This window comes from Temnothorax americanus, unplaced genomic scaffold (assembly GCF_048541705.1).
Source record: "Temnothorax americanus isolate GAGA-0224 unplaced genomic scaffold, ASM4854170v1 Scaffold4, whole genome shotgun sequence".
In the NCBI taxonomy this organism is placed as follows: Eukaryota; Metazoa; Arthropoda; class Insecta; order Hymenoptera; family Formicidae; genus Temnothorax; species Temnothorax americanus.
Window position 1 is genome coordinate 4352417 of NW_027509547.1, and position 25125 is coordinate 4377541.

Here is a 25125-nt window from a genome sequence, read left to right on the forward strand (position 1 = left end):
GAAAAAAACTTAGAGAGCAACAAGGAAGAAGTAGCAACACGGAGAATTTATTGCCGTGCGGTCCGAAAGACCGACGAGAAGTAGGCAGGAACGTTTAGAGGCAGCCGCGCCAACAAATAAGAAGTTCGAGGCGAGAGGAGGGACGAAATGCTTACAAATGAGAGGTAGGAGAGAAGAAGAATCCGAAAAGCCCACCATGTAATAGGTGTAATGGGTGAACCTTGAACGCAACGAAATTTTGCGCGCATCTGAGCCACTCGCGACTCGACTGTTTAACATTTACATTTAATGACATCATTTTTTCTGTTCAATCGACGCAGATAAGAAATTAATCTCGGGAAGTTCAACAGCGGATATCCTGAACGAACATTTCCATTGAGGCATCAACTTCATATTATTTCTCATATTATTGAGAAATTGTGAGATTGAATACTGAAATGGAAAAAATTATAAAATTCGTAAAAAATATTGTTTTCCTTATCAGCCTCTAAAAGTTCTCTATGCGTTGTGTATTCTGATATTCATTGAATTAAAAATGTAAGACTTATGTATTCACGCTATACGCTCTAAATCTAAATGCTTATAAAAACCAAAGTACCAAGAAAATAATAGTCCAAAATTTAATGATTTAAAATCGTAAAAGTACGAAAGGTTCTATGATCGTTAATTTTTAAAGCCTCACTAATGGAAATCGGATTTATCCGGAATTTTAAAGATCTAACAAACCATTAAATTCTTCAGGAGTTTCAAATATTCAGGTGTTCAAAGAATTCAAAATTTTATAAATGCACAAATTTTAAAATTAATTTCTCCTTTAAGTCATTGAAGATATGTCAATTTACGTATATTCTATCTCGCGGAGTATTGCTTTTCGTCACATACTATGTAAGAAACATTGATCCTTTGGGAACCACTGACCGAGAGCCTCGGGACGTCAAACGTATAAGGCTGCCGTAAGAGGAAGAGGATGGCGATCCGATCTTCGATAAGAGTCGCTTCTGTATGTATACGAGCGGTGAATATACAAGAGCGCGGGAAGAGGTAAAGGGACCTCATGCACCTCATCTTCGGTTCGAGGCGCGTGGTTAGATATCGATATCTCTCACGATGCGTTTTCTCCCGCACGGATACATATCGATCGGCGTCTTACGAAGAAGCGGAGACTAGAGACTAGAGATAAACGACGCTTGATTGATTAATCAAAGTAATACCCCTTTCCTTAGTTTCAATACATTTTTTAAAATGGCTGTTCAAATTTTAGTTCATAAGAAAATTGACGTTTTATAGTTAAGTGTCTCAAAATACCGAGAAATATTGAAATATAAATAATTGAATATATAAATTTAAAATAGAATTGTTGAGTAGACTTTTCAAGGATATTACACGAAAGATAACCATTTTCCGGTCTGTCTACAAAACTTACATATTGCTCTTATTTTGCCGCAATTATTATGATAACGATTAACTGTTAATCAGCATAAGTAAATATATACTTTTCAATGGTCCCACGAATAAATTAAGAATCGGTCCATTAATCAATCGTTAAAAAAAGAACTGACATATTAGTCCCGACGTGTTTCGAAAAAAGATCAATTGTAACATGTTTCTTCAACTCGATTATTTCCAAATCGATTTTCTCTTCGATACTTTCGTGCCTAGAGAAGCGAGAGGAAGGGTGGATGACCGCGAGAGTCGGACGAGAGAAGCTTGATTCAACTTGTTAACTCCGGTAGCTGAATAGCACTTCGGCAACTTTGCGATCGCGCGCGGCAGGTACATACACCTACTTAACGACCCAAGCCCAACTCAGCTACCTGTTCGACCATAGAGAATCGTTTTCCTAGCGCCAGCGATCGTTCATCGGTAGCAACGGTTGCGGAAGAGCAAACCGCAAGATGAAAGGAGAAGGATGATGAAGAAGAGGGATGACGATAAGCGAGGGAAAACGAGAACGATGAGAATCGGTCCGGAGATTAACGCTTCGAGCGCGAGAGTCGAATGTTATCGTGCTAAATGACTGAAATCAGTGCGTTCGCGTAGTGTGGTTGAGATACATCTTTAAGCCTTTATCGCGTCGCATTTAACACTTCAAGCAATAATCGAAATAAATATAACGTATTTTATTGTGTCAAAGTTTTATTAATCTTGCATTTTCCATTATACAATTACCATTATAGGTAAAGGAAAGGAATATTGCCACGTAACAATACACATCTTTCATTTTGCAAAAAATGAACAAGAGTCAAGAGTCTAGGATAATAAATTTGTTTTTATTTAATTTGTATTATATTTTCTATATATATATATATCTAAATTATTATATTCCCAAGTTTTTTACTTTGAAAAATCTTTGACACATATACATCTTAGTGTTGAATATTTTTATATTCTATACAAAACGTTGTGAAGACATAAGCGCCTATAACAATGCCAAAGTGTAATTTATTATATATTTGTGTAAGTAATTTATCGTCGTAATACTTTGGAAGGTGATCTTCGCGGCCATATTTTACAATCAGAGAAACCAGTTATGTACATTTATGGAGATATTATATAAGAATTACTAGCATATATTATGTTGTATAAAAAATCTTATGAATTATGAAACGTTAAATACGACGCGATGTTAGTACGCGCATACGAAAGAAGATTTGTTATAAGGATAAAACAGCTTTTATAATATGGTATCAATATTGTGTGTACACACATATATATAATTTAATATTCAATCTTGACGTACCAAATAATGTTCGATTTCCAATTTTGCATTTGATTTTAGTATTTCATACATTTTAATATCTTTGTATTCGAATCGTGTCATTATACATATGGAAGGTTAAGAGCCATAGTGGTAAGTCGAAATTTTTAAAATATTGACTTACCCCTCCATATATAACTTTAATTTTAAAATCGACAAGTATATATGGCACACATAATTTGTTTCATGTACAAAATACTATAAGAAAGATTATAAGCATAAAAATATCTTCGCTTCTTTTCTATAATGGGTATAGCATCACGCGTTATATAGGTATTATACGAGCTACTTTTTTTTTGCGCCAATGAAATATGTCGATGCAAACACGCCGGATGTTCGGGATCACTTTGAAAAGTCTGACAAGCTTCACGTTTATCGCATCGTATATTCAGCATCCGAATGTGGTAGTAGTTTATACTAACACGGGAGAGCAGTGCAGCCTCTGAAACGCGAGATGCGCAACTTTGAACTCATTCCAGGGTCGATCGATAGGCGCCACGCGCATCTCCTGACCTATATAAACATCGGAAATTCCGGGCGAGGGAGTGCGAGCGGCGGCGAGTGCGAAGCACCTTGCGAACTTTCTCCATGTAAATAACAAACAAAGTATAAAAATGTCTGGGATCTTTGCACTTCGATACGCGTTATCGAATTTTGCTAGACAGTATATAGAAACAAATTTTAACACTGTAAGCCGTATGATAAACTGCAACATCTACGTAAATCCATCTATAAACATATTGCGCAACGATTTTAAATTAGAGGCGGGTTATCGCATCACCGTGAACATGTTATGCCGTGTGACAAAACCGTGTTAACGAAAGGCTAAAGGATGTTTATCGGGAGTAGCGGGGATAATCGATTACCACTTATTAGTTTTCAAATTGCCGGACATTGGCTGTTTTCGTATACCTACCACATTGGAAATTTCAAAAACGTGATTCACGGGTAAATAAAACGCGCGCTAGCGGCTTCGAACTGGCGATCGATTAAAATGCAAATTCACCATCGTCCAATTAACAGTAAACATGCAGCTTGTCTCGCGTGGACGTCGATTTTTGTTTTAGCCGTATGTACGAGTCGCGACAAAGCGCGATCTCGTGCCGATAGGCAATTAACGATCCTCATTGGCAAGGAAAAGGCGAAAAATTCGTCGCCGGAAATCGTGAATCGCTACATCACGTCCGTTGCGTAGCTTAAATTCGCCATCGGATTGTCGGTGGTGCCGGTACGATCTGCTTACATTAAAGTGGCGAATTGCGGCGAAAGGCAATTGCGACACTTGGCGATATGAAGATGTGCGTGGGCGTTAATTACTCCGTTAAATCCGCCGCGTCGCAACGTTAGTGGGAGTATTAGACATCGCGATACCAGCGATATAAAATATTGATAGATATACCCGGCTGCTGCCTGTCACAGGCACATCGCAAGTATATTATACGCCCAACGGTAGATAGACTCTGGTTGCCTATCAGAACCGGTCTCATTATTGGTTAATTTTAATTGTGTTTTCCTTTGTGTTTTTCAGCTTTTATTATAAAAAAACTAACAGTCCGTATTGTTGTCAATTAATATTATGCTTAATTGAACTGAGACTTATAATTAAACTGCGACAAGTTAAATTATAGTGTAAGAAATGAATAAATTATCAATTTAATATTTATTACATTTATATTATGAGGATAATTAAAAAGAAGTTTCTAAATCGGTAGAATCGTATAAGTAATTTTAAAGCAAAATATTGACGCTTGCAAACATAATAAGATAAATATAGGAACTTCGTGTCGCGCTTATGGCGATTATGGCGAATAATCTCCAATATTAACGGCTTTAGATTATAACGGAGAATATCTATGTTTAGCACCTTTCGGCCTCGAAAGATAGATTGTCGTATATCATTTTACTTGTAAGCAATCTAAAGTCCTGCGGAAAATTCGAGGGATCCATTAACAGAAATATTGTACCAGTCGCAATAACATTCGCTAATAATACATTCGAGTTAGATATTGCTTGTCGCAGCAAATGATGCAATTTATTAATGCGGGTGTACTTCACGGTTCATCCGCACGAATACGCTTCGCTCCAATTTGAAGCTTGTGATGTAGCTTTTGCTGCAATATTCGTTTTGTTACAGTTGGAATAAGCCCTTTGCGTCTTATGGTCACTGACTTTCATTTATCACGAGAAACTATAATCGAGTGGAATTTTGTATCCCAATTTCGTGACTCGCAAACCCAAATGTCACGCAACGACGAATTAAAATTGACATTTTTTAAATACAGAATTTGAATATACATTTGTTTGAAATAATTTGGAATTACTTAAAATTCGTATCCTAGCTCCTAGCGTCATATTAGCGCGCCATCAGCCGATCTTTGATCCATCTTTCGCGTAAATTTATTCGACGTATCCGTAATGCATAAACAAAGTAATACGTAATTGCGATAAACCGTGATATATTTTTCAATGCGCGAGCCAGAACACTATACATCCGAGTCGCCTGGCTGGAGCAGTGGATCGGTCCGTAGGCGCGACGCAGCTTCTGCTGGTGCACGAGCGGAGAGCGATATTGATTTCCAGCGGGAGTGGAGGAGGAGCGACGAGACAACATACCGCACACAGCGCGCCCGTGTGCATTGTGCCGTGGAACGAACCCAACCGACCTGTGCAACTCCGTGCCGTGTTGGGGGAGGGAGGGGTGGTGGATTCACGGTCAAGGCCGGTGAAACCAACCCTCCGTGTTATCCTCGTGCGACCCTCGCTTTCACCCACTCGGCACGCGCGCCCGGTTAAGCTTTACGATGTTGTGATTAACGACTTCAACCTCCGCGCGCTCGTGTATCTATATCTCGCGGCTAGAACGATCAACGTCATCCTCTGTAGCCGAGATGTGGTGCAAAGTTCGATAATAAGTTTATTTAGAGCATTAACATCCCGTGTCTGACAATGAGTACACATAAAAATTCTCCACAATTCACAGATTAACGTGAAGCCAAGTTCTTGAAAGAAATATCAATCTTATAATGCAAATTTTAAAATATATCTTTTGCACGACTATAACTTCTTTGCTCTACTATTATATTAAATTGAGACCATTTAAAAGTATTCTTATATACATCTATTATATTCGCAAGTCATTATAGTAGTTAACATTTTACATTTTTTAGTAATAAACGGCGCCTTTGCGTAAATCAAAAGTGTATATTCGCCGGTGTCCATGCAGCTGGAAGAATTTCGCGTAGGACGCTAAAACGAAGCCGGAGCGAAATTTGTCTCTGTGCACAGGTTGGCTACCCTACTCGCCCGCTGAGGTGAACATTTTAGAATCGTTGGCACGAAGTCGCCTTGGGACACGGGGGGAGAGGGGCCACCGGGACAGACGACGGTTTTACGCAAGCGTTTACTTTCCACAGATCTCTCGGCGTGCAGCGGGAATCGACACGGAGGACAGACAACGGTATATAAAATATCGTCGAAAGCTATCGGGCGTTCGTTCGTTCGTTCGTTACGCGAAGGCTATACACCTGCGCACGGTGCCACGCGATGAGGAAACTCCGCCGCGCCGCGTTCGAGCCCACCTACGCGGCGGCACTCCACTGCTTCGTTCGCTCGCTCGCTCGCTCGCTCGCTCGACGCGTTCAGAACCGTATTATCAGTTCGCTCGAAGAATTAATTAGAGGAGAATTCACACGCCTCCGTACGTCCGCTCGTCGTCGGTGCATATACAATTACGCGTGCGTAAGTCTGACTGACATTTTTATAGCGTCCTAAAAAGATGTTCTCTCTGGCCCGTATGTTGTTTCTAAATAACACTAATTTTTTTCAAATAAAAAAAAATTATAATAATTACAATTGTGCGTTAAATACGAAATTTATAATAACTAAGTATATATAATTTATTTGAACGATGAAAGAATTATTATATGAACGCGAGAAATTAAACGCAGTTTTTTCAAGCTCTATATTTTATACCTAATATAATTTATTAGATATATGAATCGGAACGATGAAATTCCTTAGAATTCCTAAAAAAACTTCGAATTTTCGCCATTCATCGAGCCTCAAAGATTAAATACGTTTCGTTGAACGGTTTCTATTAATGATATTGTACACGTAGCTATGATCCATTGAATCATTAGACTGACAATACAAAATATAGGCTTTCGCGATGTCTACGTTCGCGACGTTTTCGACCGCCTATTGAACGTACGTCTCTAAAAATCGACATCGTCAATTACGGACCGCCTTGAAGGCGTGATTTGCATGTCGTGCCTCCACGCGAGTATACGATTTGCAGTGCGTTCTTTGCGTTGTACAGGTGACAATTCGCAACGCGTATCGTAGCGCGAGATTTGCCTTCGCAGACTCCGCGATTAGCATAATCACCGATCATTATGCCGACATCATCAGATTTTCGTGGGCGTACATTCGAAATCACGTGCGAATGAATGTTCATCAGATAATAAAATAACGAAATAACGAAATGCAAACGCACAAAACACGAGAGAATACATTTTTAATCCTTTGCGACGGTTCCGATATATACTTTGAAATAATGAATAATTACAACTAATAAAGAATATATTATTTGATCATTTTCTAAAACGAACGAATCGAGCACTGCGTTACACAATAATCGAAATATGCGATTGCGATGATTGATTGAGATGAGATGATATTCGAAAATCAATAAGATAAAATAAATATATTAATTTCTAAAAACATTTTAAGCTGGGTGTATACTTAGCGAACGAACAGCGAACGCGAACGTTTGGACATTCGCGCGTTTATGTTCCTAGGTTGGTTGTTTTGTTTTTTGTTTGGTTGCACCAAATACAATTCGATAGATTCGGTGTTTGCTGCATGCATGTAGCAATTTGAGATTTTTGATTATATCTGTTGAATAATGACAACGAATGTTTGCGTTCGCTTTTCGTTCGCCAAGTGTATACCCAGCTTTAAATGCATCTTGAAATACATCTTTTGAAGTTTGTGAGATCTTAAATTGAGATATGTTTAAAAGACCGCATTGACTGAAGAATACGATTTTATCACATCTGCGTCTTGGCTCAAGTTTTACTCGAAATTTTTTCTTTGAAGTTTAATTCGGTAAAATTTCGCAATTTCCCGATATTAAGTAGTTTCGCTCAGTTTTCAATCTTTAGAAAGAAGAAGTCGATTACGAATACATTAAGAAATACGCACTTGTAGCCCTCGAAGGCTCATGAAATGTTCTGTACAGAGGTAAATGGCGAAGTGGATGGCGGCGGCGGCCGTTTGATTAAGCGCGGTAGCTAGTACCGAGAGTGATCGTTGGCGCAATTACGCCAAATGGATTTCCTAATTGCGGCGCCGTGCCACGAAGAGATTACTCACGTTCGATCGTCCCGCGTCCGTTGAATCAGTAAAAATCGCGATATCGAGCCGTGGCGTCGTACTCTTGTGTGCCGTCGTGAGAAATATATCTGCCGCCGGAATCGATCTGACAAGATCGATTCAGCGATACATTTATCTATGAAACAGAAAGATATGCGCTGGCGCGCGCAGAATTCTTGAAACACGAAATTGATTGATATACGAATGAATGAATCTGAGCATTTTCAAATGTTTCGATAATGAATATTTCTGATTGGCAAAATAAAAGAGAGAATTGGTCTCTTTTCGAAAATCAAGTTTATTTTGGAACACATAAAATCAAATTTATTTCCAGTTATTACCGTGAAAACTTGATTATTGTTAAATTAATACATATTTCTTAAATTTTAAAAACATTAAATCTTTCTAAGGAAAAATTGAACGTGCGATATTTTTCGAGGAACTTCACTAAACATGATAAACTCTCCTACCATTGATAATCGTTTCAGAGAATAAAGAACAACCTGAGAAGCACGCGCACACTGTTTCGCGCTGTGGTCGCTGCAGGAGAGCAACAAAACGCTCGTGCGCTGGTAGTTGTCTCTCCTAACGGAGGAGTCGCGTGTAATCTTATCGCCGAGATAGCGACTACCTTAATCCTCGCTTATTCTATTTCTGCACGGCCGCCGTCTTTACGTGGGAGCGCGAAAGATGCGTATACAGGAAGAAAGAAGGAACGACGAGGGGAGGAGGGTTATAAAGAGTCGGGGCAGAGGAGGTGGAGGAAGATTGCAGGGGCTGCGTCAGGGAGCGAGCGTACCGAAAGGCCTTCCGATCTGCATAGCAAATTGGCGATCGATATACGGTCACCGACGCACGGTGAATCGCGCGAGCCTCGAATTAAAGCTTATAACTTTCATGTCCGGCGCAATGTATCATTATGCGCGCGCGGACCCAGGGCTCCGCCGATGCAGCTGCCGCTGCAGCGCGTCGGCGACTGGCGGCGGGCGGCGGGCGCGAATATGTGCATAAAGCACGATAAATCGTGCCCGCCAATAGATATCGATCGACGGATGACAGTCACCGAACGGTGATAATTGAGAAAAACTATATGTCTAGTTTCGATGATTCGTTTTCCTTTTTGTGTAGTGACAATTAATAAGCATATGGCTGGAATTAATATAAGACTGATTAAAAAATATTAAAATTGTGTAAATAGTTTAAAACCCAAATGCGTGAGTAAAATATTAGTCGCATCCAAATCGCGCCTATAATTTAGAGCTTTATTAAATCTATCGTGTAAGTGTACATCAAATAATTACGATTTAATAATTCCCAAAATTTGGTTTTTTGAAATAGTAAATAAAATAGGATTAAAATATATCTTTATATATAACACTTTTTACATCAACACGATTATCATGTATCAAAGTAGCATATGAAATGAGGCGCTGACGCTAAAAGGGGAATCGCTCGTGGGATTGAAGAACGTTTTCGTCGCTCGGTACGTTGTTTGCAAATGAGACAGGACAGCCGTGACATCTGACACTTTGTGTGCTCTGTGTCCGGCCACTCTCTTTACCACGCACGTCAAGAAGGACGCTGACTTCTGGGATTGCTCCGTCGTATTAAGAACTTATTGAAACAATGGAAGTAAGTTTCACACGAATATCTTACCTCCTTCAATAAACATTCGTTAAAACCCAAAATGCAAGAGAAATTAAAACTGTTATTGACGATTTATCTTGATATGTAACGTGATATGATTAAATCTATGAACTGATTATATCAAATCAATTTAACGTAGGTATGTAAGATATATTGTGTAGAGAATTTTTAATATCATGGAAATGGCAAAAAATTACTTCCATATTTTCTTTAATATTCTGGGATATATTTATAAAAATAAATATAATTATTAAAATACTATACGTTAAAAGCAGTGTACAAAATTATAATTCATATATATCAATTTAAAAACGAAATTATAGCCCTAATAGATGGGGTGAGGAAACAGAGATATTCTGAAATTTCTATTCTTAAAATTAAACCGACGTTTTTTTTTGCGTTTCTTAATTTGTATCATCCGATAGTTTGTTTTGCGTATATTGGCACGCACTTTCGGCGTGGCCGATTTCCGCGTAGTAATATGCGGTAGATCGGCGCGTGCGCGACGGTAACGACGGTAGAGATTTAACGCGTACGTGTCACGCTTAGCACGCGTCAAAGTCACGAGGCGTGAAGGGACGAAGCGCGTAAACGAGATTGGTCGCAGCAGATCGTTCTACGTGGCTGGGTTAACGCGCGTGTCCGCTCCACTTCCGACATTAAGCCACCCTCGCGCGTAAGATGGTAACCCGCATTTAGCGTAATGTCGCTGGGAGATATTTTCAAAACTCGCGAGTCTTTCATGCAGCGCGCAAATCCCGTACGATCACACTGTCGAAAGTGCGAAATCTCCGATGTCGCAGTTGACTTTGATTGTCAATTTATACATGAGATTACAGCTAATGAATGCACAAAAACAAAGCCTTGGAGAATTCATTAATTTAAAATATAACTCACGCATTTGCACTATTGTTTAAAGGTGCTTATTTAAAATCCGCAATACTACTTTTTTAAATTTCCTTTTGCGTTACAACTTGGAATAATGTATTTCTACGGCAACGATCGAGGAATAATAAATAAATATTTTCTACTCGTTTTCGAACTTCTGCATCGATCTGTGTTAAAAATTTCAACCGCGAGGCGGGAAAGGTCGAGCGTGAAAAAGTCGTAGTCGAGAACGTACGCCTCGTATACGTATTTACTTTACCACGCGCGTGTCCGCTCCACTTCCGACGCTTAGCGCCGCGACGCTTCGACGAGCGTTTCAACGATGTTAAAACCGCCCTCGCACGTGATAACGAAGGAAAACTCGCTTCTGTGAGATCGATTATAAACGCATTCTAGTGTCAACGAGGGTGGAAGAAGCGGCTTTGATATTAAATGGCAGTTCGTTGCACGATTATTATCTCTCTCGATTCCTCCGACGAGACTCCTCCGGATGCTTCTTTCGCTCTCGTTCAATGCGCTAAGGCTAAGTGATTACTTGCAGCACATTGCTACCCCAATTTATGGGCCATCCGATAAAATGTACAACTCTTCGAGTTTTTGTTTAATCCTCTTTGTTTTTTTTTTCTATCTCTCTCTCTTTCAACGTGCAATGGAAGCAGCGATTAAAGTTGTGACATTAATAAAGCAAGCAACAAAGTTGCAGCGAATAAAACTACGACGAAATATTATTCCGTTAACCGAGTTTCGATATAGCGCGCGCTTGTGATACTATGATAACCCTCGATTAACGTGACATTTTTATAACGTATAGGCAGTATATTCCCGCAAAGGAAAATTGCACGATAATCCTTTAGCATTGTAAAACATATTGTATAACATCTTACAATTACACTTTCCAATACTTTAATTAATTTTTTTTCTCTCTTTCCATATAAAATTAGTTTATAAAACATAATATTTTTTGCTCACAAATTCCGCAGTAATTTTCACGTTATACATGACACGGGCATAACCACTATTAAAAAAATATACGATCACCAAAAATGAAGTCGGAGAGACCAGCATATTATGACACATAATGAAATAACGTTATGGGATATTCATTATTAACGAAACATTGCTTTTACCAGCAATATTCGCGATTTCCCTATCCGATCGGAGCGAGACTTCGCGATAAGTATATAGGTATCGATAATTACGATGGGTCGACGGACATCGCGGCGCGCTTTCACCAATAAAGGGTGGCAAGATCGGATCGTCGCTTACCGGGTAACAGTTAGGGGCTGCCGCGCATCCGATCCTCCGGAGATTCAACCTCCTCCACCTTGGGACACTTCAATCGTACCGGACACCCCTCCTTATCTATCTCCTTATAGTCACAAATCACAATACAGCAGGCACTGAACTTAGCTTATACAGGGGGACCATCCTTTCCTTCCTTTATCACAGTAACAATCGAATGTTCGGGCCGTCCGCGTCGTCGTGCGGCGTGCACAGTTCGCGGCGTTAATACCCTCGGACAATACTCCAGTCGATATACAACGGAAACAACAATGAACAACAACGACTGCGGGATCGCTCGACGAAGCGACTCTTGATCACATTGCATTAGCACATACACACAGAAATTTCGCCGATCCCTTCAACGGCGGCACTTCACAGCCTCCGCCTCTCGCTCACGCGTGAACGAACGCTCCTGTCGAGATCGGGAATGGCACTATACTCGATGACGATGTGCAATGACGATGCTCTCTCCCACGCGTTTAACGATAGGCTTTCTCTCTCTTTCTCTCTTTCTCTCTCTCCCTCTCTTTCTCTCTCTCTCTCTCTCTCCCCCGATATTCCGCTATCATTAACAGTTAGAGGTTCGCGCGGGACACTAATACGAGCGGCCGGCTAGCGAGATCAATCAGGCACATCGAGATCACAGAATTCTCTGGTCCGTCGGGATATCACCGTCCAAGTATCACGTGACAGCTACTATTGACGAACTCAATAAGCGGACTTGAGTTGTTCCGCGACGATCCTTCGCCACGACGGACGATCGCGCGCGCTTTTTTTTTCTTTTTTTTTTTTTACGGGAGCAACGGCATCCCTCTCGAGAACAACCCCTCGTGGGACTTCCCCTTTCGCGGTGCGATGACTCCTCGTACGTGGTCCGGCTCTCTCGCTGTCGCACGAGAGTGAAAGAATGAGGGGAGAGGGAGAGAACGCGTTGTTGGACACCTCGGAGAAGAAGAAAGACGTGGCGCACGTTCGCACAGCCGACAACACGGCGATCCTTTCTATAGCGCGGTCTCGCGCCGACTGCGAGTGCGAGGAGTGCGAGGCTGCGGCGGCTCGGAAGTTTCACCTTCGGCCGCGTTCGCCACCCTCCGTCCCTCTCTCCACGTGCTCGGCATCCCCCACTGACTTTCGTGTCTCACGGACCTTAGGTCCCCTCCGCCGTCAATGTTTAACCCGTGCCAGCTGGCCCCACCATCGACTTGGGTATACCCTCTCCGACGACTCCGGCTCCGGAGACCGGTTCCCTCTCTCAGTCGCCGCGTCAGCCTAACCGAGAGCAATAGGCGCGAGGTACGCGCACGCACACCATCGCGCGTGGGTGCACGTACGAACGTCGAACCACGCCTATCTCCCTACCTCGTGCACGCGACCGACCAGTTCACGCTGTTTTTACTGGCGAAATAGCCAAGGGTGACCGAGAGCGAGAACGACATACAGGGACGAGGGAGGGAACAGGGTTGCACGCGACGTGTAGAATGAGGAGGAAGAGAGAGAGAGAGAAGGAGAGAGGAGGAAAAAGAGAAAGAGCGATCTTACTGGCGTCTCGCCGGGACTGCCCACGCGTCCAAGGGTGCGTACACACGTACGCACGCACAGGCATTTTGATAAGAAAGCCGGCACGGCGCGGCGCGGCGTTGCACGCGCTGCATAGCTCTTAAACTATCACGGATGGCTCTACGGTTTCCAATAGATAACATTGGAAAAGTTATCTTTTTACCAAATGATTCTGCTGAAGCGCCATCAGATCATCGCAATCATAATTTTGCCTAAGCGAAATTCAATATATTCTATATGTCTGACGACGTTTCAGGTGCCAATATTTGGTCGATGTCGCTTAATTATTGATTTTCATTAATTTGTCGTTTATTAAGAGATATTTAATTTGATCAGCAATAAGTATATCTTATTTAGCAACATTTTTTCAAGAATAATCGCAAACAAGTTGCCTGACAAATTTGGAACGTCCACTCCGTTCCGTGAACGCAGAAACTCAAATATAGCCTTTTGGAAAGTTTCTGATAAAAATACCTGACGCGTCGTCCTCTCTTTGTACGACTTTTGTAAACAAATGCCCCTTGAGATATTGACACGTGGTTGAGGCTCCGGCCACACTTTAGACACGTGTCCACCATGTCGAGAGTACTCGCTAAGTGGCTGCTCGACCGTTTGAATTTTTTCTAGACGTTCGTATTTGCCTTTTTCCTCTATCCATTTTTTCTTTTTTTCTACCGAAGAAGCCGCCGCGGCGCGGCGGCGACCTAATGCCAGACCAGATGGAGAACCGTAAAGCGCGGAATAGTCGAAGTTGATTTATTTTAGGAACTCTCGCGTGCCACGAATACAAATTTAACGTCATCCATTTCCTCTTCTCGCATATAATGCGCGGAATTATTACCACGTAAAATAAAATACCTGACAACAAGCAACGAGCTCGCTCAGTACAGTTTATCACTCGCTATTGCCGAGCAGTCAAATATGATTTGTCGTTACAGACTTTCGTATTGGAAATCACGATTACATAATTTTTAATCGCCTTTAGATGATTTATTAACCATCATGATGATGATTTGTCGACATTAATAAGCTCCCACAAAGACGAGGTCAATAATTTCGTGTGAATGGTGACGACGTATGTTCGGAACCAGAAATCGCGATCTATCCCATCTTAATAATAAGTAATATTCCTATAATCGAGAGGCGTAATTTGGTAAGTGCGTAGACTAATACAAAGCCATATATATATTCTTCTACTCTCACTCTTCTTGTAATTATAACAAATTGATAGGTTAGAAGCTCGGGCCGGGCCATCGTTTATTGGAATAATTGCGCAATCCACGTCATTAGCCTTAATGAGCTCAGGTCGGATCTAACGCCTCTTTAGAAACCGTTGCACTTTCGAAACGATCCATACGGCGCGGCATTTTCTCCACAGTGCGTGTGCCCACGCACCTCCGTCGCCGCGCCGTTCGGTCCGTAAAATCAAACGTAATTGCAGGTTGGAGCGTGCGACACAACGCGCGTACAACATATATAGATCGTAATGTATCTCGTTGTTCTCTGATCTCTTTGTCAAGTGCGAAACAACTGATGCAATTTGCGTTTTTCTGCAGATTACCACTTCCTCGAATTGATGCTCACATGTTTATCGATTATGAAAATCCAGTAAAATAGATGCACACCGGTAAATGACTGTTTACTAGAAAACCATAATCATATTGAATTTATATTTATTTCTATTAATACAGGTCTATATATATATATATAAAAGATAGATCTAACTGAGAGATCTAAAAAAATATATATGTATTAATTATAAACAAGTGTTATTCAATAGTTCCGCGCAATTGCTGATTTGCTGAATACATCAAAATACAAATTTATCTTTAATTTTTATTCTTGTACGTTATCATGTTTATACTTACATCAATCACATATCTATACTGATAAAATAATTAATAATTACAAATTAATTTATAATTAAAAATATATCTATTCATGCGATTATACAGATTATATGTATTTTAACAATTCAACGATGAACACTGATAAAGATAGATTTTCCGCGTATTTTTGAATGCACTTTCCTAGAAGGCAAAAAAGCGGTCATTGACTCGTATTAACGTAAAAAGACTGCACTTCCTTTTCTTTTTTTTTTTTTTTTTTTTTTTACGCGCGACTTTCACGTCACGTCGCACAAACCACGCGTGCGTACGTACGCGCATTGTGACGCACGCCTTTCGAGCTTTGCACCTGGGTGTATACCCACCTTTCCCGCAAGAAAGAGATCCTTACCTAAAGGCACGCACGAGATGATCCAGCTGTTTGATCTCCGCCATGCGCTCCCTTTTTAGGGAGCTCGTGCGCGTTACGTTGGGATTTCGTAACGGCATCTGCGTTTACAGAATCTTCGTGCTCGTAATGTCGCGTTATATCAGATTTTGCTAATATACCCTGCATGACGAGAGAACACCCCGGGTACTGGCTAACAGATCTAAACCGCCATAATTTTATATACGGTACATCACATATAACACTTAAGAAAACAAAATTTTCTAAATTTTAGGTATAATGAACTAGCTATATGAAAGAATTAGCTATGTAACATTCAAGAAATAATTTCTATTATTTATAAAATTTTGATATTTTGCAAAAATTTAAATTAGTGCTATTATTTATCTTTATATTTTACTAAGCTTCTCAAATAGATAAATTTTGTCTTATTTTTATGTATGATAATATGTGTAAGAATAATTTTTAAGAAAATGTCTTTTTTTCGGGCATTCATTTCGCATGATTCCGGCTGTGCACAAATGTGCGTGGCTCGCGACGAAAGGAGTATCCCATGAAGGATTCCCGGGTAGGAGAGAAAGGACCACGGCCCGAGCCGAACAAATCCCGAAATAAATGTCATCGTGTATCATCGTGGTAACGTAATCCCGGATCGCGAAGACAAATGGCTGCGGAATACGATACGATGCACCGCGGTCGGTCGTCCGAGATGAGGAGCCTTCTCATTTCTCGTATTTACATACCGCGGCGAAGGAAGGTCCCATAGGGAAGTGTTCGTCCTTTTCCGAGAGGCGAGAGAAGATACGATAACTTTGGAAGACGAATAGAGTGAGACGTATACGCGTCGTTAAGGTCGCCAGTAATGTACGATCGACGAAGGACGGACGGTGACTTCTCTTCCAGAAATCAGGATCGGATTCGCCCATCTCGAGGTCAAATAACACTTTCGCGTTATCATTTAAATTACTGCATTCAGTAGTGTCAATTAAGTAATTTTACATTAATTTGAATTAATTAGAAATGGAATTGTGGATTAATTTTTGGATATGAAAAGCACAATTATTTTTTTAATTGCACAAGAAGAAACGAAAAGAATTTCATCAAATAGTAATTACTATATCCCTGTTTCGAGAACAAATTTTAGTATTATTGAAGGGTAGCAATTTTGTGTAGCCGACATTTTAGTTTTGCGCAAGCATCTATACCGGCCCTGAGGAAGGAAAAACAAATCAAACGGTCGATCATGCGTCAAGATTTTAAGCAAACACGTGCAGGTACGCGCGCGAGCGCGCGTTCATGCGCAAGCACGCAACTGAGCATGCACGGCTACGGGTATTAAAAAAGCGCGCGCGTTTGCTCTGTCTCGAAGACCTCTTCGCGGGCACGTACGACTAGAAGAGAGGAGTCTTGCTCCGAGAACTCTCCTCCCGATTTAGCCAGCCGTGTCACCGTCTCTGCTCACCTTCGGAAGGTCTCTCTTCAAGGCTGAAAGTCTAACGACCGTCCTGTCGATTCGTCATCCGTGATCGAACAGATAAGGGAATCACATGTCGATTCATCTAAATTCCTGCTTTCGTCGATTGCTTTCGTCGGAAGAAAATAGATCCGAACTTAATGTACTCGCATTTTGATATATACGATTATGTAACAAGCCACTAAAAATTTAAAAATAATCAGAATACTTAAAGAAGTGTTTATTACAGAAGAAAATTTTGATGTTTTTCATATTGTACTATCGTCCAAGAGAAAAAATTAATTAAAAATTAACCTTTTTTAGGCTAATTAGAACATAATTTTAGTTAGACAATTATTATTCTGTAACATATAATTATATATAGTTAATATTAATTTATTTACTTAGAAATTTGAGTCTCATTGGAGATATTCTGTATAATTACTAATCCAATTAATTTAGAATGGCGATTTTACAGTTGTGAAATTCTTTCCTTTTTATTGGAAATGCAGCATGTCCATATCTAAATATAATTTAATCTTTAAGATATCTATGGAATAAACTTGTAAAGCAATATAATAGGAAGATCTCGGGCGCCGCTTGAGATTGAGAATCATAAATATACGGATTAGTACACGGGCGACAGAAGTAACGTAAAGAGGACAGAGGAAATTTAATGCCTGCATCATGAAAGTGGCACATGGAATACCGAAGTAATTTACACGATCCACCTACGACACAACAACGCGTAGCGCAACAGGTTCCCGAATGTGGCGAAGCGGAACACCGAGAATTCGAGCGTAAATTATGACGTTGGCTTTCCCAATGCACCCTAATACGGTCGTGACTGGTCGCGTTCGTAGGAAAGGGGATAGGTCGGCGGCGAAAGACTGCGAAGGAAAACGAATAATTTGTCGGGTGCGGCGACCATTTTTCCACGCAATCTCCCATCACGAGCGCGCGAGAAGAGAGTGAGAAAAATAGTAAAGGCACGGAGAGAAACGTGTGTGGAGAACGAGGAGCGGAGTGGAAAGCGTAGGCGGGGCGCATACCAGAGGCACCTGCTCATTTACTTTGCGCCGGTCGGCTGTAACCGGTGTAGAGAGGGAATCCTCATTAGGATTTTGCCCCTACCATGCTATCGTTACTGCCGCTGCTTGAGTGTGTTCCTATCGCGACATTGAGGATGGAGAGGAAGAGAGAGAAAAAGAGACCACGATTTATTCTTGGGGAGATACATTCTTGATAGAATCTAAATGCGAATACGTATTTACAGGATTGTAACATCAGTTATATAAGATAAATAATGGTGAGTAAGAAATCATATAGATGGTTTTTTGTATGAAGAACACTCCCGTCGTTGCGAAGATTAATTACGAGAATGGAATTTTAAAGAGTGGACGGATAACGAAAAGATAGAGATGAGTAAAAGATATTCGTTGTATCCAGGATAATTACTTTGTTGGATAATTTAATTCAAAGATAGTGAATCCGTTAGAGTAACGTTGGACATTATATTAAATGAGAAGAGAAATGATGTTTTTCAACGTCTAAAGAGATTTACAGGACGTTGAAGAGAGGGTGCCCGAGTATGAAGAGAGAGAGAGTGAGAGATTACAGAGGGCTCCAGTGCGCGAAAGAACGGGAGGGATTGATGAGGGAGAGAAAAATAGCGAAACCGCAGCACCCTCTGTACTGGGCGTGCGACGCAGGACGGAAAAGGGGGCCCCACAGGACCCCGTGTAAGATCTCACATAAAGATCGTCGTCCGCACACAATAATGGCCCTCGGGCTGGCTGCCTGTCCTGTCGCCCGTATTCCCGCCGTGACCTCGTCGGCGACCGTTATGATGAGGCGCTCGCTGTTGCAGCTTGCCTTGTACTTCGCGTGTAAACCACGCGTGTACGTGCCTTTTAGGGCCCCCTCCGCCCCCTCACCGTACACGTATTCACGAGACAATGGCACAGGAACAACGAAGCCGCAGGGGTGCGATGTAGTCCTCTGTGTGATGCAGCTATCTCAATTTGTATCTTTCGCGAGAGGTGCGCAACGCCGAGTTGCCCGTCATGTTGCGTTACGTCTACTTCTAGGCATCGAAGGATCTGCGAAGATAATTATGATCTTGTAGGGGGCCTCACCGCTATATCATTGCTCTGAGAATATCTTTTGATCGGAGTAATCTGAAAGAAAGGGAAATTGATCGTTCTTTCCCTCTTTTGCAAATTGTTAAAGCTTAAGAGATTTCAAATTTTGTTTAACTGCCCAAGAATTTAAAGATACGATCATAAAAAGATACAAACATTTAAAAATTGTAAACATATTTAAAATTTTCAGTAAACCTATAATAATGTGCAAAAATACTGAAATGATGTAATTAAAATATTGTAAGCAGTCATAAGATTTTAGATAAATATCGTAAATGATTTAGACCGTACAATTTTTTAAAATGAGAGACGATGTCTTTTGCCGATGTTAAAATAGTCTGCGTGATCAGGAAAAATCTCGACATGCTTATGATCGCACATACATGTGTTGTAGATCGAAAAGAAATATTTTCTAATTGTATAATAAGAAACTTGCATACCACGGCCGTCGTATGTGTGTACCGCGTGAATGTCTATAATTCTTTTCAGAAATAGCATAGGTATCCCGCGATGTGACGATACACGTTGACAGAATTGACGCGTAATTGTACGCTATATACTGTTGCTCCGCGGGCCATAATGAAGCCTTATTATTAACGATCGCCCGCGGCAGATCGCGCCGATGGTTTCACACGCTGCGAGAGTTCTCCTTTCAACGTGTGCCCGGGCGCGCGAAACCTTTATCGGTCTTCTGAAAGAATATCGTCGCTCTCCTTTCGAGGCGACGTGAAAAGAGAAGTCGGGCCCCAAAGAAACCTGAATTGGTTCACCGCCGCTATACCCGCTATACTAACCGCGGTAACGTCCAGTAGCGACGCGTCATGCGAGCACGGTGATATTATGACGCAGAATGAACGTTTAACATAAATTATCGCAATGCCAAAATTTAAAAAGAATTATTTCTTATTTCATATTTTTGCATCTTATAATTCTCCATATACACGTATTATTATAATATATTGAAAATACGTTTCACATATAATAGAGAATTTTTTTGGACAACATATTTCGTTATTGATGATATGGTTATGCCAAAATTGAAAAGTTTTTTGAGCAAATGTTACAAGATAAATATATATGTCGTGACTTTCAGATGGCATGTTTTCACGAAACGTTAAAAATTATCGTCATGAGTTCCTTACGATTTCTCGTAGATTTTTTCAATTGATACGCAAAATATATTGAAATATCGTAAACGTTTTATGTAAAATAATTGTGTAACGGTATTGATTAATGGAGAATCAAATAAAAATACCTACACTCTCTAAGATTTCAGAGAGAAATTCTTATGGCATCATTGCTTTGTGCGCGGTCGTTTTCATACGAAACTTGCCTTGGCCGCTATGTAATTAGACGGACGGATTTAGTGTTCCGAGAACTAATGAGAGGCCATCACCATTATTCCTGGACTACTGCGTGAGAGGCTGAACGATATGTAACAAAAATTATGATGCTTAAAACGCATTATTGATCAAGTTACTAGCCTGTCGCTTTGTTTTTCAATTAGCGTGGATATTAAAGTAAAGTTTTAATAAACAGAATTATAGAGAAATAATATTAGGAATGATTAAATATTTTAAAAAGATAGAATTTGTGCTTTTATGTTTGCTAATTTATATATATATTTGTTAATTAATTCAATTTTAATTTTAATGATATATTTCTAAACAAGAAAAGAATAATGTGAAGTGTGTAATTCATAAGAAAAAATAAATAATTATTTTATTTTAATTTATAATGGTTGTAGTAAATTATATATCGAATCTTGCAAAGAAAAAGCGCAAGTATAAATGCTTGAATCTTGATACATATAATTTCTAAATTTTACGGATTACTGCACAAAATGCGAAAAAAATGAGAATATCTACAATACAATAAAATATAAGGAGTTTCTTGTATTGGCTATAAATCGGAGAATTATAAATTTATGACCATGGCGATGACACGCCTCTTGAGGAAAGAACCCTGACCTGGTGTTAGGAAGGTTTATGCTCCTTTAGTTGGTTTTCGTCGTTCTTCTTTTCTCTCTTTTTCTATTGCGAGTGAACATCCCGCGATCTTTACGGTTCTTTGAACGGGACGGCGATGTCCACTACAATTTCAAGACGCGTAGCTCGCGTACCATTGTCCTTAAATGGTGCAAACAGGAACAACGGGCGGTCCATCTTCGTTGACCCATTGCCTTTCTACCCCCTCTTCGCTATCCCGAAAGAAAAGTCAAAGCTGTCAAAAAGCTTCCGAATCTTTATGGCCACCGAGTTTACAAGAGGCAGTGAAAGCAATCCCTTGTAGGTTTCTGAAGGGCGTGTAAACGTTTCTAAAAGCTAATATTCTTTTTCTGATTTATGTGCGGGGGCGGTTACGCGTGCTAAATGTCCATTTATCTGCGAACCTCTGACAAATTGGCACTTACTATTGGAAAGTCGGATTTTCTTTGAAGAAAAAGGAAAATGGAGACACGGGTGAACGTTCGGAGTAAAGCGGCAGGATGTATGTCAACTTGCGGTTTCTATGCCAGATTTGACAAACGATGTGCCATACTTTCTTGATTGTTTTTCTATTCACTTCTCATTATCTTTGATATTGAATTTAATATGTTGAAATTATATATATAATTTCTTTATTACATCTTTTTATGTAAGAAATGTAAATTTGATACATATGGTTATTAAAACACTTGATAATTAAAATTAGATCAGATTAAAATAAATTTTTATTTTGTTAAGCAGATTGTTGTAACATGATCAAAGAATCGATAAATGAATTACTTAAAAGAATTGTTAATCAACTCCCTGCGCATTTTATACTCGATCCTACATATCCTGTAATTATATAGTTGCAGCTATAAAACTAAATTTATCTGTATATATATGTATTTCACATGCCTCGGCAAAAAATGTATGCCTCTTTTCTTTCGCGAGTCACGGTATTGAAGAACATCAAAGTCTCGAGAGGTATTGGACTAGTTCCGTGCTGAAAGCAGAAACATCACACTATCCAATCTTTATTACCGTTCCCTGTTCTATTATTTCGCGCTGATTAGCCGTCTTAAGTTCGGGGGGCTTCGCAGGCCCCGTCGAAAGGCAACGGACGTTATAACTTCCTGATGTGTGGCGCGATAAAAAAAGCGTGAAAGAAAACGAGACGGCGGCGGCTGAATCAGTACTAGCGCTACTTTGATCGAACTCAGGTCACAAAGAGCTCGCCTCGTCACCGGTTGAATAGTTCCGGCTAGAAGGAGGTTGGATTAGGTGAGGCTAAGTTACGAGGGTGGAGGGGCCCCTAGCAGCAAGACGGCGTCTTGAATGGGGCACGTGCTACCGTCGTCGTGATCTTTTGGGCCCTACGTCTGGCGATCCGTCTCTCTCTCTCCCTCCCTTCCGTTTGTCCGTTTGCTTGCCCGTCCATCTGATCGTCTAGAGACGGATCTAGGTCTAGACTAGGGAACTCCTCGATGTTTCTTTTGGCTCGCCTCGCCAGCTGCTTCGCCAAAGTTACGATTCCCGCGGCACGTGTCTCTCTCGCGTGTAAGGATCTTTTTATGTACAAACCTCGGGCCATCCTCGCGGCAACGATGACCATGACGGATACGTAGCGTAGCGATTTCGCTTTTTGATTACACGATCTGATTCGGTATCTTACGCATCTTGAGGTGCACAAGAAATTGGTAATTGCGGCACAATTAACATTATTATTCGATGGAAATTGAAATGTAAGATCAAGAAAACAAATTAATTTGAGTATTACAGAAAAGACTAAGCAATGAGCATACAATTTTTTACAGTTATAATGAACATTTTTCTTTGTTTTTATATTTTTTAAGTAAAATAATTAATTAAAGAATATTTAAGTCAAAATAATTAAAGATTGTGAAAAGTATTTTGTGCTTTATCTCGTCAGTGATTTATTTTAACTTACATTAACTTTGACTTTATTTATAATAATTTATTCTCTTATCGCGTGTCTAAAATATACATTTAGATGCAAAAGCATAGAGCATAGTTATATTGTTTTAATGTGTGTGTGCTTTGTGAAATATTTTTTATTAATAATAAATTTTGAAGAAACTATACAGATCTTTTGCACAGAATGCAGTTTATATGCATCGCAAGACGCACCGTCTCATTGAACGGTGGCGGAATCGCTCGGCAAGTCTGCAGTACGAGAGAAAAGAGTCGTGCGAGGGTGCTCGCGTGCCGGGACGCAAATGCGTGCGCGCTACGCATCTGTCACCTTTAGGGCAGGCGCATACACGCACACACGATGCTTGCGCGCATATGATCGCTACGCGGAACGTATTTATACGTATGACGCGTGCACGTAATCCAGCCCCTAGGCATTCGTACATCCGTGCATGCGTGCGTACGTGCGTGCGTGCGAGTTCGGGCATGCAAGAGCTAGTGATATATGGTGCACATATACAATAAGGTCGGTACATCCAGCCCCCATCAGTTGCTATGCTACTGGTAGGTACGTATGGCGATCAAAGGGTTATGGCGTAGTGCATTGGCATTTCTTCACAGTACACTGACATACTCTGTCGACAGAAATCGCAATCCTGAATAGATACTTTCGTTTACCACGACGTGCCGCGACAGCCGCTGAAATGCAATAAATCGGCCGATAACAAATTGCCGCCGAGTGGCAGTCTACTTCGATGCGATAACCGGAATTGCGTGGGGATTTATGATCGAATGGTATCTGTATAACCAGGCCATATCGAAACTTACGATTCCGTTGTCCTTGGAATTTCGAACGTAGATCCGTCTTGTTAGATTTGTTAAATTATAAATAATAATATTGTTTAATGTTATAAATTATGTAAAGGTTAAAAAAAAATATTTTATCAAGAAAGTATTAATATCGAAACATAATAACATGATAAAACGAAATTGAGACGAAATTTAATTTTTTACAAATTTTTAACTTAAATCACTTTAAATTATATACAGAATGCAAAATCGATTTTGCGTTAATATAAATAACTATTAAAAATTCTAATTGTGCAAATATTAAATTTTAGGCGCAACATAAAATGACGGATGCGCGCGACGAACGTCTTAGATATTTCTAAAGCATTGATTATATTATCGTAACGCATTCAAACGTTAACTGAAGCATTGCCGTTACATTAGCCCGCAAACGGCAATATTGGAATTTTTTTACAGCGTTGACATACGCAAACAAACTTCGTATCGAACGCCCACCGTCATAACGCATCGCCAATAAATCAGGAATAATAGATCCGGTGAAACAAGTTCATTCTTTCGAAACTACTTTCACTTCATTGTATTTCACATTGCAGTTTTGTTTATGTACCGCTACGTGATGATAAACCGCGAATAAAATCACAATCGATGTCGAAATTCCTTCATGGAGAATGTGATGTTGAAGAATATATTATTGATTATAACTCTAGCCTCTTTTCCTAAAAATATTCAATTTTTATAATATAAACATTATTGTGAACGAAAATAATTTGTCGTGATTGTCACAGTCCTTAATGAACAATTTGATAGTTTGATGATACTTAGAATTAAGCAATAGGCATTCACATACTTGGCTTAATTTTAGATATCTAATATTCTCGTAATTTTGTATTTTTATTTTCTTTTTTCACATAACATTACAAAAATTAAAAGTAGAATTAGCTTATTGTTTTTTAACATTGTTGGAAGCTTAATTAATTTATTGCACTGTAATTTAATACATCTAATTCATTCATGCTAAACAGACTGAATATACCACAGTAGTTATACCATTCAAATTTAACAATAGATGAT

General features: G+C 40.0%; 1 protein-coding gene and 1 long non-coding RNA gene across 4 annotated transcripts in view; one reads left to right on the forward strand and one right to left on the reverse strand.

Annotated features, from left to right (window-relative positions):
- LOC143902489 (uncharacterized) overlaps positions 1-25125 on the forward strand; it is a 137362-nt gene that overhangs the window by 52583 nt on the left and 59654 nt on the right. The gene's annotated exons all lie outside the window — the stretch shown is intronic.
- The window catches only part of Klu (zinc finger protein klumpfuss), a 65211-nt gene that overhangs the window by 34726 nt on the left and 5360 nt on the right, over positions 1-25125 (reverse strand). For 2 of the 3 annotated variants that reach the window (XR_013258385.1, XM_077415440.1), the window contains exon 1: positions 11936-13154. The exons of the other annotated variant lie outside the window; for it this stretch is intronic. The gene's annotated coding sequence lies outside the window, so the exon portion shown is untranslated. Of the gene's footprint in view, positions 1-11935; positions 13155-25125 lie in introns of those variants that run through there. 3 annotated transcript variants of the gene reach the window in all.